At 46.3% G+C, this 26,486-nt stretch overlaps 2 protein-coding genes across 3 annotated transcripts in view; one reads left to right on the top strand and one right to left on the bottom strand.

The window, feature by feature from the left end:
- Positions 1–1,861, bottom strand: part of LOC142488335 (uncharacterized) — a 78,586-nt gene extending 76,725 nt beyond the window's left edge. For both annotated transcript variants that reach the window (XM_075588719.1, XM_075588718.1), the window contains exon 1: positions 1,745–1,861. The gene's annotated coding sequence lies outside the window, so the exon portion shown is untranslated. The remainder of the gene's footprint in view (positions 1–1,744) is intronic.
- LOC142488368 (uncharacterized) overlaps positions 1–26,486 on the top strand; it is a 56,870-nt gene that overhangs the window by 7,578 nt on the left and 22,806 nt on the right. The window lies entirely within an intron of this gene.

The following is a 26,486-nucleotide window of genomic DNA, read 5'->3' as shown; positions in this document are numbered from 1 at the left end:
ATTCGTCCTGTTATAGCCTAATAGGGGGTGATCTCTCTACTCTCGTATTGGAAGACTGGCATATTGTGAGTTTTTTATATTTAATTATGCAATATCATTATTTGGAGTTGGGTATCAGTGATGTTATTTGCTTATGAATGTGCACATTCTAGCCCTGTGAACTATTAATATTGTATTGTGTCAATAAATGAGTATCTAGTGCAAGCGCTTCTTGTATACATATATACACCCACACTTGTGTTTGTATATAATAAAAATCACATTCACATGTCTTAGTCCGCGCTTATAGTGACAGCGATGCCGACGTCACGCTGCGGTCGCAGAAAAAATCAAATTGAATTTACTTCCAGCGATCGCGACCAATGCATTTGTTTTGATGTCACGTCGCCAGCCTTAGGCTAGGTCCCCAGTGGCAACTGCGGCACGCCGCACACAAGGCGCAGCAACTCTATGGGGCAGGTCCCAATCAGCATGTGTGCGCACAAGCCGCAATGCGCGACTGCCTTGGCCAAAAGACAAGATTTTTCTCTTTTGGCGCGGTAACCGAGCCTTGGTCACGGCGGTGGTTCAGCCAATGAGGGCAAACCAGTCGTGTGATGTTATGGCCACGCCACCCAGTCGCGAGTGATCTTAGGTCCATCAGACCACTCGGCTGAAGGGGGAGAGCGCCAGGAGGCGCTCCATCACGCGGGCCATAGCCTTAGACAGGTCTGCAACCCTGCTTTTCACCATTCACATACAGTGCTTCCACTGCAACAAGGGATTCTGGGAAATGACATGAGCACACAGTGCCATCTTTTGCCTCAAATCCATTTTACATGTGTAACAGAGTAACATGTGTAACAGGGTATGTCTCTTTCCCTCATTAACATGTTAGTTCTGTGGACTTATGACCCTCCTCATGCCCCTTATGAGTGACAGAAGTAAGGTGGTGACTCATGGCTTGTGTAAGCCTATCTAGTATAAGTATAGACCATGAGCCCACCCCTTCTTGTTCCTTCTAGGAGGGAATGGCAATTTTGTTCAGTCCTATTCCTGAGGAGAGAAGAAGCAGAGAGCTGCGAGTCTCTCTCATGGCGGGATGAGCGTGTTCACCCTCAGCCTTGTGGCTGATGTAACATCTGACCAAGGAAGATGACCCTATACTATCAGGGTCAAGCACCATCCAGAGGTGGGACCCCTCTAAACCCTTGCACCGCTGTAATACCATCATGCAGTGACTGCGGAATAAAGCCCCTTTGTTAATCATACACCAGCCTGGATTGAGTCAGTGCATGTGGTGTATGGAAGATGTGCTTCAGAGAGGACTGTCTCTGGTCCTACCAGAACCCCCTGAAGCTGGAGGCGCTGAACACCAAAGGAAAGAACTACAGATGACACCAAACGCATGTCCTGATCTCCATATTATCGCAGATCAGCTCAGCTCTCCTGAACCTACAGGTATGCCTCAGCACCGCAGGGTAGCACCAGAGTAAATCTCCCAGAGGGGGGAAACAGTGCTAACATGGAACCCTTATAAGCTTATGCTCGCTGTATTACACAGCTTTCAGCACAGCCTGGGTTAGTATGCTTTACGGTGGAGGGTTTTTCGTCACCTTTTTCACCCACCATAACTTATCTAATGTGTGGTGTGTGTATATATGTATATACACCCACACACAGATCTATACATGCAAGAAAACTGGCACATGTATTGTACATACATAAACACAAAGATACATGCTGAAAATAAACAGTCACACACCCAAAAAGGTCCCTTCCCTGTGGGAGTGAGCTGGATCCCCGCCTCAGGATGTGGGACAGTCTGTGCTCAGGATCAGTGTTTCCTGCCGGAATCAAATCTCAAACACCAGGACATCCGGCTGCAGCAGAGGGACCATAGAGAGGGTGGAGAGGAGAGGCCAGAGCGCCCTCTAACCAGCTCCTCCTGAGCTTCTATGGAACAGTGACCCCTGGTTGGCTCCCAAGCAAGGTACAGTGAGTGCACCCTGGGGAGAACTGCACATGGTGCTGGCTGTGCACTGGTGATATAATCTGTGCCCGTGTGTGTAGTGCCGTCTGGTGATATACTCTGTGCCCGTGTGTGTAGTGCCGTCTGGTGATATACTCTGTGCCCGTGTGTGTAGTGCCGTCTGGTGATATACTCTGTGCCCGTGTGTGTGTAGTGAGGTCTGGTGATATACTCTGTGCCCGTGTGTGTAGTGAGGTCTGGTGATATACTCTGTGCCCGTGTGTGTAGTGAGGTCTGGTGATATACTCTGTGCCCGTGTGTGTAGTGACGTCTGGTGATATACTCTGTGCCCGTGTGTGTAGTGAGGTCTGGTGATATACTCTGTGCTGTGTGTGTAGTGAGGTCTGGTGATATACTCTGTGCCCGTGTGTGTAGTGAGGTCTGTTGATATACTCTGTGCCCGTGTGTGTAGTGCCGTCTGGTGATATACTCTGTGCCCGTGTGTGTAGTGAGGTCTGGTGATATACTCTGTGCCCGTGTGTGTAGTGAGGTCTGGTGATATACTCTGTGCCCGTGTGTGTAGTGAGGTCTGGTGATATACTCTGTCCCGTGTGTGTAGTGAGGTCTGGTGATCTACTCTGTGCCCGTGTGTGTAGTGCCGTCTGGTGATATACTCTGTGCCCGTGTGTGTAGTGAGGTCTGGTGATATACTCTGTGCCCGTGTGTGTAGTGAGGTCTGGTGATATACTCTGTGCCCGTGTGTGTAGTGCCGTCTGGTGATATACTCTGTGCCCGTGTGTGTAGTGAGGTCTGGTGATATACTCTGTGCCCGTGTGTGTAGTGAGGTCTGGTGATATACTCTGTGCCCGTGTGTGTAGTGAGGTCTGGTGATATACTCTGTGCCCGTGTGTGTAGTGAGGTCTGGTGATATACTCTGTGCCCGTGTGTGTAGTGAGGTCTGGTGATATACTCTGTGCCCGTGTGTGTAGTGAGGTCTGGTGATATACTCTGTGCCCGTGTGTGTAGTGAGGTCTGGTGATATACTCTGTGCCCGTGTGTGTAGTGAGGTCTGGTGATATACTCTGTGCCCGTGTGTGTAGTGAGGTCTGGTGATATACTCTGTGCCCGTGTGTGTAGTGCCGTCTGGTGATATACTCTGTGCTGTGTGTGTAGTGCCGTCTGGTGATATACTCTGTGCCCGTGTGTGTAGTGCCGTCTGGTGATATACTCTGTGCCCGTGTGTGTAGTGAGGTCTGGTGATATACTCTGTGACAGTGTGTGTAGTGAGGTCTGGTGATATACTCTGTGCCCGTGTGTGTAGTGAGGTCTGGTGATATACTCTGTCCCGTGTGTGTAGTGAGGTCTGGTGATATACTCTGTGCCCGTGTGTGTAGTGCCGTCTGGTGATATACTCTGTGCCCGTGTGTGTAGTGAGGTCTGGTGATATACTCTGTGCCCGTGTGTGTAGTGCCGTCTGGTGATATACTCTGTGCCCGTGTGTGTAGTGAGGTCTGGTGATATACTCTGTGCCCGTGTGTGTAGTGCCGTCTGGTGATATACTCTGTGCCCGTGTGTGTAGTGAGGTCTGGTGATATACTCTGTGCCCGTGTGTGTAGTGAGGTCTGGTGATATACTCTGTGCCCGTGTGTGTAGTGAGGTCTGGTGATATACTCTGTGCCCGTGTGTGTAGTGAGGTCTGGTGATATACTCTGTGCCCGTGTGTGTAGTGAGGTCTGGTGATATACTCTGTGCCCGTGTGTGTAGTGAGGTCTGGTGATATACTCTGTGCCCGTGTGTGTAGTGAGGTCTGGTGATATACTCTGTGCCCGTGTGTGTAGTGAGGTCTGGTGATATACTCTGTGCCCGTGTGTGTAGTGCCGTCTGGTGATATACTCTGTGCCCGTGTGTATAGTGCCGTCTGGTGATATACTCTGTGCCCGTGTGTGTAGTGCCGTCTGGTGATATACTCTGTGCCCGTGTGTGTAGTGAGGTCTGGTGATATACTCTGTGCTGTGTGTGTAGTGCCGTCTGGTGATATACTCTGTGCTGTGTGTGTAGTGAGGTCTGGTGATATACTCTGTGCTGTGTGTGTAGTGAGGTCTGGTGATATACTCTGTGCCCGTGTGTGTAGTGCCGTCTGGTGATATACTCTGTGCTGTGTGTGTAGTGAGGTCTGGTGATATACTCTGTGCCTGTGTGTAGTGCCATCTGGTGATATACTCTGTGCTGTGTGTGTAGTGAGGTCTGGTGATATGCTCTGTGCCCGTGTATAAAATGACACAGAGTGTAACCTGACTAAAAACAAAAACAAAAATATAATGCTCACTAAATCAAATGGTGTAATAGTAATGTGGTTGTGCCTAAACCTTCAAGATTGACGGTGGGTGCAACTGATGAGCTGAATATACCAGAATTAACTACAGCTGAGAAGTGAAGACATATTTATTGCCACCACTTAGCAACTAGAAGCTCATTTAGAAGTGCACTCCTAGGCATTAAAACTTAACATTTAATAGATAAATAGAATAAAATAGGTTCTTAACATAAAGTGATAATATTAACTACATATAATGTACTGTGGCGGGAGGGAGTGAGGAGATGATAGATAGCCAAGGTATATAGTAAGGTATGCTGATGCCTAATAGTACTTAGCAAAAGCAGTGATACCACTTTGGCTTTAATTGGGGAGTGGGTTACTCAGCTGTAAAAGCTCAGAAATGCTTGCCCTGTATGTGAGTATTGTGCGTCATGTGGCGTAGCGTACCGAGCACCCAACCTGTATTGATAAATAGCCCAAGTCAGTGTCCTACTCCTAAGTTTAATATTTAAGCTGTTAGATATAAACACTGTATGTGCAACTCAATGACAGGTTGGTGGTACGTGGATTGATTCTGCGCCCAATGACGTTTAACAATCACTCTACATAGATAGTATAACAGGACAGCTATTAGTGATAAAAAAACAGAAAAAACTGATACTGAACACTCTGCTAATCATTAAAGCAGTAAATAAATTATTACTGTGGTTATTAAACAAGCCGTCAATATATAATCAATACTGTGAGCACTTGTACTCAGCAAAATACATGTGCAAAAAACCTTCTACCAATTCATAGAACAATTCATGCATGAATAGGTGTCTGTGCATAGCAGATGCTGGCAGGCTAGCAGTAATGATGTTAAATATCAGATAGATCGCAACAATTTGCAGTAACAATGATGTCTGTTAGCTACAAGGTAAGGTGACACATTGAATCACAGTACAGAGACAGGCTTCAGCAAAGAACCACTGAGTGAACAGGACCTGGTTAAGCCTGGATACGAGCGCGTTTAAAATGAGCACCAGCAGAGAGCACAGACATAAAGTAACAATACTACCAGTCTCTCTCAGATCCCTCGCGCTGACGTCACCACGCCAAAAACGCCCTACGTGTTTCCCTCCTTGACGGAGATTCTTCAGGGGCGAGTGATAACCAGCTGATTGCGGAAGCGTGTTATATAGCGTCATAGGTTGCCATAGCAACCCGCGGGCCAATGAAAGGCTTGCGCAACGCTTATACCGATCAGTAGGGAACTTGATGTTAGAACAGCGGTTAATAAAGGTGTACACACTAATTTCAAACAATACTATAAGGTCTAAAGAAGGGTTTAAAAGAATCACCAGCATATGGGGCAATGGTTCATGCATGTAGGCGTCTATGAGGCTTATGAACCTATGCCAATGTGGCAGATACTGAATAGCAATTCTGTGATATGTGGTAAAGCTTAATCTTTGCAGGCTGAAGGTATTCAAACATGTACTGAATGAAATGCATATGTAACTATACTTGTATACTTATATAAATGCATATGTTACTATGTAACCTGACTATACTGTGCACAGAGGGTAACCTGACTATACTGTGCACAGAGGGTAACCTGACTATACTGTGCACAGAGGGTAACCTGACTATACTGTGCACAGAGGGTAACCTGACTATACTGTGCACAGAGGGTAACCTGACTATACTGTGCACAGAGGGTAACCTGACTATACTGTGCACAGAGGGTAACCTGACTATACTGTGCACAGAGGGTAACCTGACTATACTGTGCACAGAGGGTAACCTGACTATACTGTGCACAGAGGGTAACCTGACTATACTGTGCACAGAGGGTAACCTGACTATACTGTGCACAGAGGGTAACCTGACTATACTGTGCACAGAGGGTAACCTGACTATACTGTGCACAGAGGGTAACCTGACTATACTGTGCACAGAGGGTAACCTGACTATACTGTGCACAGAGGGTAACCTGACTATACTGTGCACAGAGGGTAACCTGACTATACTGTGCACAGAGGGTAACCTGACTATACTGTGCACATAGAGGGTAACCTGACTATACTGTGCACATAGAGGGTAACCTGACTATACTGTGCACATAGAGGGTAACCTGACTATACTGTGCACATAGAGGGTAACCTGACTATACTGTGCACAGAGGGTAACCTGACTATACTGTGCACAGAGGGTAACCTGACTATACTGTGCACATAGAGGGTAACCTGACTATACTGTGCACATAGAGGGTAACCTGACTATACTGTGCACATAGAGGGTAACCTGACTATACTGTGCACATAGAGGGTAACCTGACTATACTGTGCACATAGAGGGTAACCTGACTATACTGTGCACAGAGGGTAACCTGACTATACTGTGCACAGAGGGTAACCTGACTATACTGTGCACAGAGGGTAACCTGACTATACTGTGCACAGAGGGTAACCTGACTATACTGTGCACAGAGGGTAACCTGACTATACTGTGCACAGAGGGTAACCTGACTATACTGTGCACAGAGGGTAACCTGACTATACTGTGCACAGAGGGTAACCTGACTATACTGTGCACAGAGGGTAACCTGACTATACTGTGCACAGAGGGTAACCTGACTATACTGTGCACAGAGGGTAACCTGACTATACTGTGCACAGAGGGTAACCTGACTATACTGTGCACAGAGGGTAACCTGACTATACTGTGCACAGAGGGTAACCTGACTATACTGTGCACAGAGGGTAACCTGACTATACTGTGCACAGAGGGTAACCTGACTATACTGTGCACAGAGGGTAACCTGACTATACTGTGCACAGAGGGTAACCTGACTATACTGTGCACAGAGGGTAACCTGACTATACTGTGCACAGAGGGTAACCTGACTATACTGTGCACAGAGGGTAACCTGACTATACTGTGCACAGAGGGTAACCAGACTATACTGTGCACATAGAGGGTAACCTGACTATACTGTGCACATAGAGGGTAACCTGACTATACTGTGCACATAGAGGGTAACCTGACTATACTGTGCACAGAGGGTAACCTGACTATACTGTGCACAGAGGGTAACCTGACTATACTGTGCACAGAGGGTAACCTGACTATACTGTGCACAGAGGGTAACCTGACTATACTGTGCACAGAGGGTAACCTGACTATACTGTGCACAGAGGGTAACCTGACTATACTGTGCACAGAGGGTAACCTGACTATACTGTGCACACAGAGGGTAACCTGACTATACTGTGCACAGAGGGTAACCTGACTATACTGTGCACAGAGGGTAACCTGACTATACTGTGCACAGAGGGTAACCTGACTATACTGTGCACAGAGGGTAACCTGACTATACTGTGCACAGAGGGTAACCTGACTATACTGTGCACAGAGGGTAACCTGACTATACTGTGCACAGAGGGTAACCTGACTATACTGTGCACAGAGGGTAACCTGACTATACTGTGCACAGAGGGTAACCTGACTATACTGTGCACAGAGGGTAACCTGACTATACTGTGCACAGAGGGTAACCTGACTATACTGTGCACAGAGGGTAACCTGACTATACTGTGCACATAGAGGGTAACCTGACTATACTGTGCACAGAGGGTAACCTGACTATACTGTGCACAGAGGGTAACCTGACTATACTGTGCACAGAGGGTAACCTGACTATACTGTGCACAGAGGGTAACCTGACTATACTGTGCACAGAGGGTAACCTGACTATACTGTGCACAGAGGGTAACCTGACTATACTGTGCACAGAGGGTAACCTGACTATACTGTGCACAGAGGGTAACCTGACTATACTGTGCACAGAGGGTAACCTGACTATACTGTGCACAGAGGGTAACCTGACTATACTGTGCACAGAGGGTAACCTGACTATACTGTGCACAGAGGGTAACCTGACTATACTGTGCACAGAGGGTAACCTGACTATACTGTGCACAGAGGGTAACCTGACTATACTGTGCACAGAGGGTAACCTGACTATACTGTGCACAGAGGGTAACCTGACTATACTGTGCACAGAGGGTAACCAGACTATACTGTGCACAGAGGGTAACCAGACTATACTGTGCACATAGAGGGTAACCTGACTATACTGTGCACATAGAGGGTAACCTGACTATACTGTGCACAGAGGGTAACCAGACTATACTGTGCACAGAGGGTAACCAGACTATACTGTGCACATAGAGGGTAACCTGACTATACTGTGCACATAGAGGGTAACCTGACTATACTGTGCACATAGAGGGTAACCTGACTATACTGTGCACATAGAGGGTAACCTGACTATACTGTGCACATAGAAGGTAACCTGACTATACTGTGCACATAGAGGGTAACCTGACTATACTGTGCACATAGAGGGTAACCTGACTATACTGTGCACAGAGGGTAACCTGACTATACTGTGCACATAGAGGGTAACCTGACTATACTGTGCACAGAGGGTAACCTGACTATACTGTGCACAGAGGGTAACCTGACTATACTGTGCACAGAGGGTAACCTGACTATACTGTGCACAGAGGGTAACCTGACTATACTGTGCACAGAGGGTAACCTGACTATACTGTGCACAGAGGGTAACCTGACTATACTGTGCACAGAGGGTAACCTGACTATACTGTGCACATAGAGGGTAACCTGACTATACTGTGCACATAGAGGGTAACCTGACTATACTGTGCACATAGAGGGTAACCTGACTATACTGTGCACATAGAGGGTAACCTGACTATACTGTGCACATAGAGGGTAACCTGACTATACTGTGCACATAGAGGGTAACCTGACTATACTGTGCACATAGAGGGTAACCTGACTATACTGTGCACATAGAGGGTAACCTGACTATACTGTGCACAGAGGGTAACCTGACTATACTGTGCACAGAGGGTAACCTGACTATACTGTGCACAGAGGGTAACCTGACTATACTGTGCACAGAGGGTAACCTGACTATACTGTGCACAGAGGGTAACCTGACTATACTGTGCACAGAGGGTAACCTGACTATACTGTGCACAGAGGGTAACCTGACTATACTGTGCACAGAGGGTAACCTGACTATACTGTGCACAGAGGGTAACCTGACTATACTGTGCACAGAGGGTAACCTGACTATACTGTGCACAGAGGGTAACCTGACTATACTGTGCACAGAGGGTAACCTGACTATACTGTGCACAGAGGGTAACCTGACTATACTGTGCACAGAGGGTAACCTGACTATACTGTGCACAGAGGGTAACCTGACTATACTGTGCACAGAGGGTAACCTGACTATACTGTGCACAGAGGGTAACCTGACTATACTGTGCACAGAGGGTAACCTGACTATACTGTGCACAGAGGGTAACCTGACTATACTGTGCACAGAGGGTAACCTGACTATACTGTGCACAGAGGGTAACCTGACTATACTGTGCACAGAGGGTAACCTGACTATACTGTGCACAGAGGGTAACCTGACTATACTGTGCACAGAGGGTAACCTGACTATACTGTGCACAGAGGGTAACCTGACTATACTGTGCACAGAGGGTAACCTGACTATACTGTGCACAGAGGGTAACCTGACTATACTGTGCACAGAGGGTAACCTGACTATACTGTGCACAGAGGGTAACCTGACTATACTGTGCACAGAGGGTAACCTGACTATACTGTGCACAGAGGGTAACCTGACTATACTGTGCACAGAGGGTAACCTGACTATACTGTGCACAGAGGGTAACCTGACTATACTGTGCACAGAGGGTAACCTGACTATACTGTGCACAGAGGGTAACCTGACTATACTGTGCACAGAGGGTAACCTGACTATACTGTGCACAGAGGGTAACCTGACTATACTGTGCACAGAGGGTAACCTGACTATACTGTGCACAGAGGGTAACCTGACTATACTGTGCACAGAGGGTAACCTGACTATACTGTGCACAGAGGGTAACCTGACTATACTGTGCACAGAGGGTAACCTGACTATACTGTGCACAGAGGGTAACCTGACTATACTGTGCACAGAGGGTAACCTGACTATACTGTGCACAGAGGGTAACCTGACTATACTGTGCACAGAGGGTAACCTGACTATACTGTGCACAGAGGGTAACCTGACTATACTGTGCACAGAGGGTAACCTGACTATACTGTGCACAGAGGGTAACCTGACTATACTGTGCACAGAGGGTAACCTGACTATACTGTGCACAGAGGGTAACCTGACTATACTGTGCACAGAGGGTAACCTGACTATACTGTGCACAGAGGGTAACCTGACTATACTGTGCACATAGAGGGTAACCTGACTATACTGTGCACATAGAGGGTAACCTGACTATACTGTGCACATAGAGGGTAACCTGACTATACTGTGCACATAGAGGGTAACCTGACTATACTGTGCACATAGAGGGTAACCTGACTATACTGTGCACATAGAGGGTAACCTGACTATACTGTGCACATAGAGGGTAACCTGACTATACTGTGCACATAGAGGGTAACCTGACTATACTGTGCACATAGAGGGTAACCTGACTATACTGTGCACAGAGGGTAACCTGACTATACTGTGCACAGAGGGTAACCTGACTATACTGTGCACAGAGGGTAACCTGACTATACTGTGCACAGAGGGTAACCTGACTATACTGTGCACAGAGGGTAACCTGACTATACTGTGCACAGAGGGTAACCTGACTATACTGTGCACAGAGGGTAACCTGACTATACTGTGCACAGAGGGTAACCTGACTATACTGTGCACAGAGGGTAACCTGACTATACTGTGCACAGAGGGTAACCTGACTATACTGTGCACAGAGGGTAACCTGACTATACTGTGCACAGAGGGTAACCTGACTATACTGTGCACAGAGGGTAACCTGACTATACTGTGCACAGAGGGTAACCTGACTATACTGTGCACAGAGGGTAACCTGACTATACTGTGCACAGAGGGTAACCTGACTATACTGTGCACAGAGGGTAACCTGACTATACTGTGCACAGAGGGTAACCTGACTATACTGTGCACAGAGGGTAACCTGACTATACTGTGCACAGAGGGTAACCTGACTATACTGTGCACAGAGGGTAACCTGACTATACTGTGCACAGAGGGTAACCTGACTATACTGTGCACAGAGGGTAACCTGACTATACTGTGCACAGAGGGTAACCTGACTATACTGTGCACAGAGGGTAACCTGACTATACTGTGCACAGAGGGTAACCTGACTATACTGTGCACAGAGGGTAACCTGACTATACTGTGCACAGAGGGTAACCTGACTATACTGTGCACAGAGGGTAACCTGACTATACTGTGCACAGAGGGTAACCTGACTATACTGTGCACAGAGGGTAACCTGACTATACTGTGCACAGAGGGTAACCTGACTATACTGTGCACAGAGGGTAACCTGACTATACTGTGCACAGAGGGTAACCTGACTATACTGTGCACAGAGGGTAACCTGACTATACTGTGCACAGAGGGTAACCTGACTATACTGTGCACAGAGGGTAACCTGACTATACTGTGCACAGAGGGTAACCTGACTATACTGTGCACAGAGGGTAACCTGACTATACTGTGCACAGAGGGTAACCTGACTATACTGTGCACAGAGGGTAACCTGACTATACTGTGCACAGAGGGTAACCTGACTATACTGTGCACAGAGGGTAACCTGACTATACTGTGCACAGAGGGTAACCTGACTATACTGTGCACAGAGGGTAACCTGACTATACTGTGCACAGAGGGTAACCTGACTATACTGTGCACAGAGGGTAACCTGACTATACTGTGCACAGAGGGTAACCTGACTATACTGTGCACAGAGGGTAACCTGACTATACTGTGCACAGAGGGTAACCTGACTATACTGTGCACAGAGGGTAACCTGACTATACTGTGCACAGAGGGTAACCTGACTATACTGTGCACAGAGGGTAACCTGACTATACTGTGCACAGAGGGTAACCTGACTATACTGTGCACAGAGGGTAACCTGACTATACTGTGCACAGAGGGTAACCTGACTATACTGTGCACAGAGGGTAACCTGACTATACTGTGCACAGAGGGTAACCTGACTATACTGTGCACAGAGGGTAACCTGACTATACTGTGCACAGAGGGTAACCTGACTATACTGTGCACAGAGGGTAACCTGACTATACTGTGCACAGAGGGTAACCTGACTATACTGTGCACAGAGGGTAACCTGACTATACTGTGCACAGAGGGTAACCTGACTATACTGTGCACAGAGGGTAACCTGACTATACTGTGCACAGAGGGTAACCTGACTATACTGTGCACAGAGGGTAACCTGACTATACTGTGCACAGAGGGTAACCTGACTATACTGTGCACAGAGGGTAACCTGACTATACTGTGCACAGAGGGTAACCTGACTATACTGTGCACAGAGGGTAACCTGACTATACTGTGCACAGAGGGTAACCTGACTATACTGTGCACAGAGGGTAACCTGACTATACTGTGCACAGAGGGTAACCTGACTATACTGTGCACAGAGGGTAACCTGACTATACTGTGCACAGAGGGTAACCTGACTATACTGTGCACAGAGGGTAACCTGACTATACTGTGCACAGAGGGTAACCTGACTATACTGTGCACAGAGGGTAACCTGACTATACTGTGCACAGAGGGTAACCTGACTATACTGTGCACAGAGGGTAACCTGACTATACTGTGCACAGAGGGTAACCTGACTATACTGTGCACAGAGGGTAACCTGACTATACTGTGCACAGAGGGTAACCTGACTATACTGTGCACAGAGGGTAACCTGACTATACTGTGCACAGAGGGTAACCTGACTATACTGTGCACAGAGGGTAACCTGACTATACTGTGCACAGAGGGTAACCTGACTATACTGTGCACAGAGGGTAACCTGACTATACTGTGCACAGAGGGTAACCTGACTATACTGTGCACAGAGGGTAACCTGACTATACTGTGCACAGAGGGTAACCTGACTATACTGTGCACAGAGGGTAACCTGACTATACTGTGCACAGAGGGTAACCTGACTATACTGTGCACAGAGGGTAACCTGACTATACTGTGCACAGAGGGTAACCTGACTATACTGTGCACAGAGGGTAACCTGACTATACTGTGCACAGAGGGTAACCTGACTATACTGTGCACAGAGGGTAACCTGACTATACTGTGCACAGAGGGTAACCTGACTATACTGTGCACAGAGGGTAACCTGACTATACTGTGCACAGAGGGTAACCTGACTATACTGTGCACAGAGGGTAACCTGACTATACTGTGCACAGAGGGTAACCTGACTATACTGTGCACAGAGGGTAACCTGACTATACTGTGCACAGAGGGTAACCTGACTATACTGTGCACAGAGGGTAACCTGACTATACTGTGCACAGAGGGTAACCTGACTATACTGTGCACAGAGGGTAACCTGACTATACTGTGCACAGAGGGTAACCTGACTATACTGTGCACAGAGGGTAACCTGACTATACTGTGCACAGAGGGTAACCTGACTATACTGTGCACAGAGGGTAACCTGACTATACTGTGCACAGAGGGTAACCTGACTATACTGTGCACAGAGGGTAACCTGACTATACTGTGCACAGAGGGTAACCTGACTATACTGTGCACAGAGGGTAACCTGACTATACTGTGCACAGAGGGTAACCTGACTATACTGTGCACAGAGGGTAACCTGACTATACTGTGCACAGAGGGTAACCTGACTATACTGTGCACAGAGGGTAACCTGACTATACTGTGCACAGAGGGTAACCTGACTATACTGTGCACAGAGGGTAACCTGACTATACTGTGCACAGAGGGTAACCTGACTATACTGTGCACAGAGGGTAACCTGACTATACTGTGCACAGAGGGTAACCTGACTATACTGTGCACAGAGGGTAACCTGACTATACTGTGCACAGAGGGTAACCTGACTATACTGTGCACAGAGGGTAACCTGACTATACTGTGCACAGAGGGTAACCTGACTATACTGTGCACAGAGGGTAACCTGACTATACTGTGCACAGAGGGTAACCTGACTATACTGTGCACAGAGGGTAACCTGACTATACTGTGCACAGAGGGTAACCTGACTATACTGTGCACAGAGGGTAACCTGACTATACTGTGCACAGAGGGTAACCTGACTATACTGTGCACAGAGGGTAACCTGACTATACTGTGCACAGAGGGTAACCTGACTATACTGTGCACAGAGGGTAACCTGACTATACTGTGCACAGAGGGTAACCTGACTATACTGTGCACAGAGGGTAACCTGACTATACTGTGCACATAGAGGGTAACCTGACTATACTGTGCACATAGAGGGTAACCTGACTATACTGTGCACATAGAGGGTAACCTGACTATACTGTGCACATAGAGGGTAACCTGACTATACTGTGCACATAGAGGGTAACCTGACTATACTGTGCACATAGAGGGTAACCTGACTATACTGTGCACATAGAGGGTAACCTGACTATACTGTGCACATAGAGGGTAACCTGACTATACTGTGCACATAGAGGGTAACCTGACTATACTGTGCACATAGAGGGTAACCTGACTATACTGTGCACATAGAGGGTAACCTGACTATACTGTGCACATAGAGGGTAACCTGACTATACTGTGCACATAGAGGGTAACCTGACTATACTGTGCACATAGAGGGTAACCTGACTATACTGTGCACATAGAGGGTAACCTGACTATACTGTGCACATAGAGGGTAACCTGACTATACTGTGCACATAGAGGGTAACCTGACTATACTGTGCACATAGAGGGTAACCTGACTATACTGTGCACATAGAGGGTAACCTGACTATACTGTGCACATAGAGGGTAACCTGACTATACTGTGCACATAGAGGGTAACCTGACTATACTGTGCACATAGAGGGTAACCTGACTATACTGTGCACATAGAGGGTAACCTGACTATACTGTGCACATAGAGGGTAACCTGACTATACTGTGCACATAGAGGGTAACCTGACTATACTGTGCACATAGAGGGTAACCTGACTATACTGTGCACATAGAGGGTAACCTGACTATACTGTGCACATAGAGGGTAACCTGACTATACTGTGCACATAGAGGGTAACCTGACTATACTGTGCACATAGAGGGTAACCTGACTATACTGTGCACATAGAGGGTAACCTGACTATACTGTGCACAGAGGGTAACCTGACTATACTGTGCACAGAGGGTAACCTGACTATACTGTGCACAGAGGGTAACCTGACTATACTGTGCACAGAGGGTAACCTGACTATACTGTGCACAGAGGGTAACCTGACTATACTGTGCACAGAGGGTAACCTGACTATACTGTGCACAGAGGGTAACCTGACTATACTGTGCACAGAGGGTAACCTGACTATACTGTGCACAGAGGGTAACCTGACTATACTGTGCACAGAGGGTAACCTGACTATACTGTGCACAGAGGGTAACCTGACTATACTGTGCACAGAGGGTAACCTGACTATACTGTGCACAGAGGGTAACCTGACTATACTGTGCACAGAGGGTAACCTGACTATACTGTGCACAGAGGGTAACCTGACTATACTGTGCACAGAGGGTAACCTGACTATACTGTGCACAGAGGGTAACCTGACTATACTGTGCACAGAGGGTAACCTGACTATACTGTGCACAGAGGGTAACCTGACTATACTGTGCACAGAGGGTAACCTGACTATACTGTGCACAGAGGGTAACCTGACTATACTGTGCACAGAGGGTAACCTGACTATACTGTGCACAGAGGGTAACCTGACTATACTGTGCACAGAGGGTAACCTGACTATACTGTGCACAGAGGGTAACCTGACTATACTGTGCACAGAGGGTAACCTGACTATACTGTGCACAGAGGGTAACCTGACTATACTGTGCACAGAGGGTAACCTGACTATACTGTGCACAGAGGGTAACCTGACTATACTGTGCACAGAGGGTAACCTGACTATACTGTGCACAGAGGGTAACCTGACTATACTGTGCACAGAGGGTAACCTGACTATACTGTGCGCACAGAGGGTAACCTGACTATACTGTGCGCACAGAGGGTAACCTGACTATACTGTGCGCACAGAGGGTAACCTGACTATACTGTGCGCACAGAGGGTAACCTGACTATACTGTGCGCACAGAGGGTAACCTGACTATACTGTGCGCACAGAGTGTAACCTGACTATACTGTGCACACAGAGGGTAACCTGACCATACTGTGCACAGAGGGTAACCTGACCATACTGTGCACAGAGGGTAACCTGACCATACTGTGCACAGAGGGTAACCTGACTATACTGTGCACAGAGTGTAACCTGACCATACTGTGCACAGAGGGTAACCTGACCATACTGTGCACAGAGGGTAACCTGACCATACTGTGCACAGAGTGTAACCAGTCTGTATGGTGCACAGAGTGTAACCTGACTATACTGTGCACAGAGGGTAACCTGACTATACTGTGCACAGAGGGTAACCTGACTATACTGTGCACAGAGTGTAACCTGACTATACTGTGCACAGAGTGTAACCTGACTATACTGTGCACAGAGTGTAACCTGACTATACTGTGCACAGAGTGTAACCTGACTATACTGTGCACAGAGTGTAACCTGACTATACTGTGCACAGAGGGTAACCTGACTATACTGTGCGCACAGAGGGTAACCTGACTATACTGTGCGCACAGAGTGTAACCTGACTATACTGTGCACACAGAGGGTAACCTGACCATACTGTGCACAGAGGGTAACCTGACCATACTGTGCACAGAGGGTAACCTGACCATACTGTGCACAGAGGGTAACCTGACCATACTGTGCACAGAGGGTAACCTGACTATACTGTGCACAGAGTGTAACCTGACCATACTGTGCACAGAGGGTAACCTGACCATACTGTGCACAGAGGGTAACCTGACCATACTGTGCACAGAGTGTAACCAGTCTGTATGGTGCACAGAGTGTAACCTGACTATACTGTGCACAGAGGGTAACCTGACTATACTGTGCACAGAGGGTAACCTGACTATACTGTGCACAGAGTGTAACCAGTCTGTATGGTGCACAGAGTGTAACCAGTCTGTATTGGTGCAATGCCAGATCACTTCTGCGCTTTGCACGGTCCTAGTTTGTTCTAGCGCATATTTATTACTCCAACACCAAATCAAAACGCTCACAGTCCTGACTACACCCCAGGATATGTAATAAATATATCACCATGAGGTGGGGCTAGTACCGGCACGCAACTCGCTTTGTTAGCCGACCCACAGGGGAGAAACAGAGACTCACACACTGACTGCGCATGCAGAGAGACTCGCACACTAACTGTGCACACAGAGATTCGCACAGTGCACACACAAACATGCCCACACGCACACTGACTGCACACACACACACACACACAGACATGCGCGCGTCTACGCACACACACGCACTCGCACACTGACTACACACACACGCACTTGCACACTGACTACACACACACATGCACTCGCACACTGACTGCACACAGACACACACTTGCACATACAGGCACACAGACAGACTCGCACACTAACTGCAGCAGGTTTATTCCATGCAGAACCGCAGTCAGAGAGAAGGAACACACACATGCACTCGCACACTGAGTGCATACACGCACACTGACTGCACACACACAGACATGCGCGCGCATACACACACACACATGCACTCGCTCACTGACTACACACATGCACTCGCACACTGACTGCATACACGCACACTGACTGCACACACACAGACATGCGCGCGCATACACACACACACACACATGCACTCGCTCACTGACTACACACATGCACTCGCACACTGACTGCACACAGACACACACTTACACATACAGGCACACAGACTCGCACACTAACTGCAGCAGGTTTATTCCATGCAGAACCGCAGTCAGAGAGAAGGATCACACAGAGGCGTCTCTTGTCCCCCTGCAAGTAAAACTGCTGTTAAATCTACTTCTTACCTCGCCTGTTACCAGCATTTTTGGACAGGGAAATCTGACCAGGAAATTTAGAGTTTGGACCAGAACAGCTGAAATTTGACAGTGAAAACACAGAGTGGGGCAGCCCTTCCTATCACACTCTGTGCTGTATGTGTGACTGAAGCAGTGTGTATCTCTGTGTTATCATTGCTGTGTCTGTAGCCTCAGGAGACAGTGAGGTCTGAGTATCGGTGCAAAAGTGGTGCAATTCTGGGGCAAACAAACTGCAGAAGATGTATCAACTATTTCTATATACTGATTTTTTTTTGCTATGATATGTACAGTACATAGGAAAACAGCATTTATTGAACCAAGGAAAATAGCAGAAGGTTTGAAAGCTGATTATTATGTAAAGTAAATATAAATGAAATTAGTATGTATGCGCAGTATTTAAGGGTGCATTCCCAGGAAGCCATTCAGAAAACAACATTTGATAATTTCCCAAAACGAATCCAACCATGCTCATAGCAAAGATTTTCTGGTTTCATTTATTTTTTGTTGGTAAAATTAATTAGAAATGGACATTTTCTGGGGCCTCTGACTGGGGAACTCTTTATGTAAATTAAAGCTGCAGTTCATGCAATATCCTGCATGTGTTTTTTTTTTAATAAATTTATTTATTTATTTATAAAATATTTTACCAGGAAGTAATACATTGAGAGTTACCTCTCGTTTTCAAGTATGTCCTGGGCACAGAGTAAAACAAATAGTACATGGTTACAAGTACAGTTACATAAATGAACAGGGTATACATTATATACAAGACATTGCGTGCACAGTTAAAGAAAATATATATTATGGGCGTATGAAACAGTTACAGACCAGATTAAAATGTGAGACAGCCTGAGATTTGAAAGAACTTAAACTGGTGGTGGGATATGAGAGTCTCTGGTAGGTTGTTCCAGTTGTGGGGTGCACGGAAGGAGAAGGAGGAATGTCCGGATACTTTGTTGAGTCTCGGGACCATGAACAGTCTTTTGGAGTCTGATCTCAGGTGATAAGTGCTGCATGTGGTAGGGGTGAGGAGCTTGTTCAGGTAGCTGGGTAGCTTGGGTAGCTTGCCCATAAAGAATTTAAAGGCAAGACAGGAAAGGTGAACTTTGCGCCTAGACTCTAGTGATGACCAATCTAGTTCTTTGAGCATTTCACAGTGATGTGTGTTGTAGTTGCATTGGAGAACAAAACGACAAATTGAATTGTAGAGGGTGTCAAGTTTGCTAAGGTGTGTTTGAGGTGCCGTGCCATATACTATGTCTCCATAGTCAATAATTGGCATTATCATCTGCTGTGCGATACGCTTTCTGACCAGGAGACTTAGGGAGGATTTGTTCCTGTAAAGTACCACTAGTTTGGCATAGGTCTTGGTTGTCAGGGTATCAATGTGCATTCCGAATGTTAAGTGGGAGTCAAACCATAAGCCCAGGTATTTAAAACTAGTGACAGGGGTTAGGGTGGTGTTAGTGTTGGTTCTAATATGGAGCTCAGTCGCTGGAAGCTTTAAGAATTTAGTCTTGGTCCCAAATACCATTGTTACAGTCTTGTCAGTGTTTAAAAACAGTTTGTTTTGGGAAATCCAGTTTTCGAGTCTCAAAAAGTCAGACTGAAGTATGTGTTGAAGGTCAGAGAGGCTATGGCTGTGTGCATATAGGATTGTGTCATCTGCATACATGTGTATTGAGGCTTCCTTACAAGCTGTGGGAAGATCATTAATGAACACTGAGAAGAGTAGGGGCCCCAGAACAGAGCCTTGCGGAACACCACAGGTGATATCCAGGGGGTTGGAGTTAGAGCCTGAGATGGACACATGTTGGGATCTTCCTGATAGGTAGGACTGAAACCAATTTAAAGCATGCTTCCCTATTCCAGAGCTCTGGAGTTTGTTAAGCAGGATAGCATGATCAACTGTATCAAAAGCCTTTGCAAAATCTAGGAATACTGCACCAGCGAGTTGTCCCCGTTCCATTCCACACTGGATTTCATTGCAAACTTTTAGCAGGGTAGTTACGGTGGAGTGTTTGGGACGAAACCCAGATTGGAATTGGCTAGGGAAATTTGTCTTGGTATAGAAATCGCTTAATTGGGAGTGGACACATTTTTTCCATGACTTTGGATAGAATTGGGAGAAGTGAGATTGGTCTGTAGTTTGAGACAGTGTTTTTGTCCCCACTTTTGAAGATTGGGACAACTCTGGCAGTTTTCCAGGTCTTAGGGATATGGCCTGCAGACAGGATAGAGTTGACTATGGAAGCAATTGGTTTGGCAATGGCTGGGGCACCAAGTCGTAGGAACATAGATTGTAGCAAGTCAGGTCCGCATTGGCTGCTTAGTTTTAGTTTGAGGAGCGCTTGTGTAATCTCCTCTTCAGATACTGGGCCAAATTGAAAAGTGTGGGCAGTGTTGGGAGGGGGTGGGACTATAGGGGTACTCCCAGGATGAGATTCAGGTTTGTGGTTTGGGCTGTGTTTCGCTAATAAGTTAGTGGCACACCCCACAAAGTAATCATTGAATGCATTTGCAATGTCAGTGGGGTTTGTCAGCGTAATATCCCCCTTAGTGATATTACTTGGTTGTTGATGGTTAGGAGGCTGGAATATATTGTTCCAAAGCCAGGGTGTGCAGCGCACAGCAAATAAGGAGGAGCAGGTCTTGCAGAAACATAGTCCTTTATTTGTAATTCATGGTGTGGGACAACAGCAAACCTTCAACGCGTTTCGTTCAAGGAACTTTATCAAGTTGATAAAGTTCCTTGAACGAAACGCGTTGAAGGTTTGCTGTTGTCCCACACCATGAATTACAAATAAAGGACTATTTTTCTGCAAGACCTGCTCCTCCTTATTTGCTGTGCGCTGCACACCCTGGCTTTGGATCTACACTCTAATACAGCTGCACGCTCTGGAGGGGAGACTGGGGAAGGAAAGAATACTACAGTGAGTACTACACCTGGGGCTACCTAATGAGGAAAGAGGGGGCTGTCTTTGGCAACCCACTCCTACCTTCAGGGTACCTTATGCCCACTTAAAGGCACAGTACCATAGTAAAAATTGTTATTACCCAGCTAACACTCCCTTCCTTCAATATAGTCCCAGCACTTTTGGAGCACCATCACAAACATACCATTTGGAATATATTGTTGATAACCTTCCAGAAGTTAACTGGATTTGATGTATTTTGGTGGAGATTGTCAGAGTAATATTGTGCTTTTGCGTGCCTTGTTTGCCTTGTGCACATGTTCCGCAGGCATCTGTAGTAAGTTCTGTAGTAAGAAAAAATACTTTTAGCATTTTCTGTTTTAAAAAAACAACTTTGAAAGACCAATTTTCTTGTATACTATTTTAACAAGCATGCTTGTTCCTATAGCAACGATTTACATTCCCATATTTAAAGATGTCGCCAAACTTTGCTGATCAATAGACGGAGAACGAATTGACCGGCAGCTATGTAGTTCTTTAGGTAATTAGAGATTGCCCACATGAAACTATTGAAGTAAAAATATAAATTAAAAAAAAAAAGACTGAACTGCAGCTTTAAGTGTTTTCTTTACCCCTAGCTGACCCCTTCCTTACCAGAGAGCCAATACAAATAACGAGAGGGCAGAGGGGGACTTTGCCAGCTATCACTGTACATACAGTGACGTCCGATAAAAGAGCACCCCGAGAAATCGAACCCGTCCCAGCTCACCAGGCTTAGAAACTATTGACAATTATATATTTTAAATACTTATACAGAACGTGTTACTGATTGGTCAAATCAAAGATGCCAGTAAAACTTTGTAATGTTTTTGGGGGCAGCATTTTAAGGTTATATTTGTGACAGATTGAGGGGCGATATTACCCATTTTGAAGGACCCCGCAGAAGAGAAACGTGGTCAGCTAGAACTCTGTATTAACCCTTGTCGCGTACACAAGTTACGCGCTCCCAGGTGTGCTGTCCGTGACAACAATGTATTCTGTATCACCAGGCACACACAATATGCTTAAATCTGGTTGACCTGCATTGTTTTGTCAAATATGCATATGCTAAAACTGATGTAATTGTAATTTATTGAAGCCTACCAATAAACATTTTTTTTAAATGTCACAGCCATGTAGTGTATCATTCAGCATCTCTGATAGCTATTCCAATATATAGCTGTTATCATTAATGAGAGATTGGAGCGCTACTTACAGAACCACTGCCAGTGAACGTGGCTCTGTAAGTAGCGCTCCAATCTCCCATTAATGATACACTAAATGAAGGGATTGACTGATGCATAAGAAGCACTATCCTTAATAACTTGGATACAACTGACACTGATACAAGCTACACTTTATCAGTCTATGTTAGGGTGCTTTCAATGACATCTGTTGCAGACAGTTCACAATTTGTTTCAAGTTTTATGTGTGGTGATGGCACCAATTAAGTGTCTTATTCACAAAAAAAATACATCCTATCACACATAATATTTTAGAACAAACTGCTATATGTAGCAGGAGCCCTCGCTATTTTTCTCTAGCTTATAGCCCTAGAAGGGTTTATCTCTGAAGTACTCTATACACTCTGCCAACGCTTGGGTGTAACCTTATACTTTGCAGTCCATTGCTAGATTCACCCAGCATACTAGGCATTTCATGGTTAATATACCCATGCCATTTGGACAATATAGAAGCCTCCCATATAGGCTTTTCATTGCGCATTTTCTAGGTTTTAAATGAATTTGTGTATTCTGAATAAAAATGTATTGTTTTGAATTAGTAGAGTAGTGTGCATCGTTTAGGGATTCTTTCTCTCCGATATAATTACATTTTACAGACACATTTATGGGATAATCTGTGCCGGATCCCGTAAACATGGCAGCCAATGTGAATTTGCTTAGAAATCTTCTGTTACTCAACCCAGATAACAACAGCGCTAAATATGACCATAAATTAAACATGACCTAAAGTATGTATTCTGGACCAAGCCCACTGTGGCAAATGAGTAGGTTCAGATAGCTAAACTCATCTCCTTTAAATGTACACGGAGTCCTTCTATTTTCGTGTCACTTTTATTGGCAGGGGGTGGGGATACAGAGGGTATGAAAATAGCTGGCAGTTTACACTGTGGGGAGAAGGTGAAAAATGTTCTGGCCTTGTCCAAGGGCTTACTGGCTCCCTGGATGCGTCCGTTCTCTCTGTTGCGTCCTGCAAGACTCCCACGTATTTCCTGCCCCGCGGAGGATATCAGGAGCCTCTCAAATGGCCGCTTGCGCCTGATTGGTTAAAGCGGCCTATGTGACACATCCAAGGCTTCTGGGAAATGTAGTCCCGAAATGCCAAGATAGCCACCGCCACTCTTCCTGATCACCCGGAGCTCTGCCAGCTGATCAGTCCCCTGCACCGAAGGCATGGTAGGGGACTCTGCTACACATGTACTGTGTAATCATTATACCCTACCCCCTGTTATTCATATACTTGTAGCCCTTGTTCTCCCGTAACTAAATGGGCTACCAGTACTGCCATTTTCCTGTTGGCTCATAGAAGGCCTGAGCCTCTGCCACTGGGAGCCTGGGGTGATAATGTGTTCGCTTCGGTGCTGCGCCTCCACCTGAGCGGGATCCCAATTTAGCCCCTCACAGGAACAATGTAGACAGTAATACCCACACACGTAGATAATAACCTTTACTGAACATATATCACAGTACCCTGTAACACACAGTATATATGTGTATGTCACGGCATACAGTACACCAATGGAGTGTCCCCAAAGTACACTGGGTGCCTGATGTTCTTCTCCCAATGTCAGGCCCACCCAAAGTGTATGGAGTAGCGCTACCCCGGGAATTGTTGGTGCTTTTAGTTGAGGTACTTGCCGAGTACTCCAGTACTCGGTGCGGCCGACTTGGCGATAGGGATCTGCTGATCCAGCGACATCACCGTCCGCCTCTGCGTCGGGTGGTCTCCAGTAGGAGAGTCCCACCTTTAAGAGTCTCTGCGCGGCATCTTCACTGATGCCTATCACTATCCGGCTACTGGGGAATTGCCCCTATCAGCCACAACCTACACGTGAGTGGGGCCTATCTGGGACCTAAGGGTGGGTCCTCTGGTCTAGTCTGAGTGCCACTGACACGCAGACCCCACCTTCCCCTTCTATGAGCTGGCTCCGACTGGTGTGGTCCCTGAAGCACGCCAAATGTATCTTTCTAGGTTGCCGAGATCCTGGCAGCCCTATTGGTTATTATGCGCCATGTGGTCTTCGCCCCAGGGGCTGATGGGGCTTTTAGTTACCCTGCAGGGCTTTGGGTGTAATGGCCGCCCTATACAAGCACCTGCGCATGTGCGAGGTGGAGCAAAATGTCTGCCGCTACTCGGAATAGCACCTGCGCATGTGCGAGTGCTTCTGCGCATGTGCGGCCAATTCAACATGACGGCCCCCGCTGTCGGGTGTTCCGCGAACCTCCCGGCGGCCCAGTCGCCCAGCGCAACCTCCCTGCACCTTCCCGACTAGCCGCGCACTCCCCAGCTGCAGCAGAGGTAAGGGGAAAGCCCAGGGGAGCCCAGAGGGGGACCTGGCTACATACTGTGTAACCATAATGTCCTTCCCCCTGTTATTCATGTGCCATGTAATCATTATACCCTACCCCCTGTTATTCATGTACTGTGTAATCATTATACCCTACCCCCTGTTATTCATGTATTGCGTAATCATTCTACCCTACCCCCCATTATTCATGTACCGTGTAATCATTACACCCTACCCCCTGTTATTCATATACTGTATAATCATTATACCCTACAACCTGTTATTCATGTACCGTGTAATCATTATACCCTACCCCCTGTTATTCATGTACCGTGTAATCATTACACCCTACCCCCTGTTATTCATGTACCGTGTAATCATTATACCCTACCCCCTGTTATTCATGTACCGTGTAATCATTATACCCTACCCCCTGTTATTCATGTACAGTGTAATCATTATACCCTACCCCCCGTTATTCATGTACTGTGTAATCATTATACCCTACCCCCTGTTATTCATGTACCGTGTAATCATTATACCCTACCCCCTGTTATTCTTGTACTGTGTAATCATTATACCCTACCCCCTGTTATTCATGTACCGTGTAATCATTATACCCTACCCCGTTATTCATGTACCGTATAACCATTATACCCTACAACCTGTTATTCATGTACCGTGTAATCATTATACCCTACCCCCTGTTATTCATGTACCGTGTAATCATTATACCCTACCCCCTGTTATTCATGTACCGTGTAATCATTATACCCTACCCCCCGTTATTCATGTACCGTGTAATCATTATACCCTACCCCCTGTTATTCATGTACCGTGTAATCATTATACCCTACCCCCTGTTATTCATGTACCGTGTAATCATTATACCCTTCCCCGTTATTCATGTACCGTGTAATCATTATACCCTTCCCCGTTATTCATGTACTGTGTAATCATTCTACCCTACCCCCCATTATTCATGTACAGTGTAACCATTATACCCTACCCCCTGTTATTCATGTACTGTGTAATCATTATACCCTACAACCTGTTACTCATGTACCGTGTAATCATTATACCCTACCCCCCGTTATTCATGTACCGTGTAACCATTATACCCTACCCCCTGTTATTCATGTACCGTGTAATCATTATACCCTACCCCCTGTTATTCATGTACCGTGTAATCATTCTACCCTACAACCTGTTATTCATGTACCGTGTAATCATTATACCCTACAACCTGTTATTCATGTACCGTGTAATCATTATACCCTACCCCCTGTTATTCATGTACCGTGTAATCATTATACCCTACCCCCTGTTATTCATGTACCGTGTAATCATTATACCCTACCCCCTGTTATTCATGTACCGTGTAATCATTATACCCTACAACCTGTTATTCATGTACCGTGTAATCATTATACCCTACCCCCTGTTATTCATGTACCGTGTAATCATTACACCCTACCCCCTGTTATTCATGTACCGTGTAATCATTATACCCTACCCCCTGTTATTCATGTACCGTGTAATCATTATACCCTACCCCCTGTTATTCATGCTTTGGCAATACTGAAATGTTTCTTTGA

This window comes from Ascaphus truei, chromosome 2 (assembly GCF_040206685.1).
Source record: "Ascaphus truei isolate aAscTru1 chromosome 2, aAscTru1.hap1, whole genome shotgun sequence".
Taxonomy (NCBI): Eukaryota; Metazoa; Chordata; class Amphibia; order Anura; family Ascaphidae; genus Ascaphus; species Ascaphus truei.
The sequence above is the reverse complement of the archived record's forward strand: the minus strand, read 5'-3'. Positions and strand labels throughout refer to the sequence as shown.